The following is a 1,775-nucleotide window of genomic DNA, read 5'->3' as shown; positions in this document are numbered from 1 at the left end:
GTCCCCGGACCGGGATTTGAACCGGTGACCTTCTTGCTGAGAGGCATCAGCTCTACCAACTGAGCCACCGTGCTGCCGACACCGGTGCGATGAGGGTAAATTTCTACCGTAGGGTAGGCCAATTTCACATCGCTTAATTCCGTCTATCGCATAGCCCTAACTGAACTAAACAAACAGATAATTATTTAATCAGCTCTGATTGAACAACTTCAGAATCGACATGCTAACATGTAGCATCCATGCTTAGCTACTTCTAACACCATGYTTAATGTGATGTCACATTGTTTTCTGTGCATGTGGGTCACATCAGCTTAGGAATTCTGTGTTGTAACAGCTCCTCCCCTTTGTACTTAGTCTAACAACATAGGAAAAACAGGCTGCAAGAGAGGAAAAGATGCTTGTTTGAGATATCTCTAATTACATTCTTACCAGTATAAATGACTTAAGATTTACCATTAAGTTGCATGGAGGCTTTAATTAAAGATAAATTGAAGGGGATTTTGGCTAGTCAAAATATAGTTCAAGATATCTCAAAGGTAGTTGTAATTATTACCTTTTAAGATATCTCCAAATTAATTTGTGACATCTTGAATTTTTCTTTTTTCATCTAGACAGCTTTTCTATTGAAGATATTTTGACTTATCATTCTGACTAGTTAAAATTCAAGATATTTTATTTTATAATTATACTGACAGGTCAAAACGTCACAGATAAACATGGCATTTTGGTGGAAAGTTTATAAGGCATTTTAGCCTTACTTTGATTTGGTATTCGGTGGTCTGCAGCATCAGGCCAAAGCAACTCAAATTAGTTTTTTTTACATGAATTTTAGTGCTGCTGTGCTTGACATGAATTAAGAAATACAGATAATGCATTGTCTGTCATTGCAGCCACCTGAAATTCTGCAGGCAACTGTCTGGACAGGTCAGTGGCACAGGGGTGCTTGCCCAGAGTTTCTTTTTTTTCAGATTTTTCTGTTTGTATTATTGTGYGTAGTTTTTTTGTGCCACAGAGGGCGCTATATTCAAGTGTATGCAATGCAACTTGAGGAAGAAGTCAGACAAGCATGATTTGTGCCAATTACGCAGAGAATTTTAGCTGAAAGGAAGACAATAGAACAAACTCCTTTGGTAGCACATAGCCAACGAAGTATGTTTTATGGCTTATTTTGTTTTTTAATAAGTTAATAAGCGTTTCATATCAAGGTTTTTTTCTGTTTTGTCAGAAGTTTAATAGTTTTTTTGTCTGTGTTTTTTCTTTAGTTTATACAGTGTGTATGAATCTGACTGTAATAACTATATCGGGTTGAGGAAATCACTTGTCTGGACTTGCTTCTATGGAGTTTTAAAGTGAAAAATGACGTTGATTTTGATAGAATTTCTAGGTCTCCCAGCACTGCATTCTGTGGCTTCCATACGTCAAATAAAAAACAGCACAACACCTGTTTGACAAATAAAAGTCATTTATTTAGCCATAGAGACAGCACCGGCAATTATGACTGTAAACAAGAGTGGGCTGACATCTCTGCACATATGTAAGTCCGGCGACACATTGATAGAAGGTGTTCCGATYGTCAACATTTGGGTAGAGACCATCGACCTTTCCAACACAGAAACTACTTCCAGTAGGAACCTTTACGGCAGTATCTGGGTCACGGAGGTTGTTAGGGTCGACTGGTGGAGGTGCTGAAAAAGCTAGTAAGTATATTCAAAACAATTGAATTAATAAGATTATAGCAGACTTTTAAAAAAGTAGAATTGATGACAATGTTGAAC

Source organism: Austrofundulus limnaeus, unplaced genomic scaffold, assembly GCF_001266775.1.
Source record: "Austrofundulus limnaeus strain Quisiro unplaced genomic scaffold, Austrofundulus_limnaeus-1.0 Scaffold75, whole genome shotgun sequence".
In the NCBI taxonomy this organism is placed as follows: Eukaryota; Metazoa; Chordata; class Actinopteri; order Cyprinodontiformes; family Rivulidae; genus Austrofundulus; species Austrofundulus limnaeus.
This window is presented reverse-complemented; position numbering follows the sequence as displayed.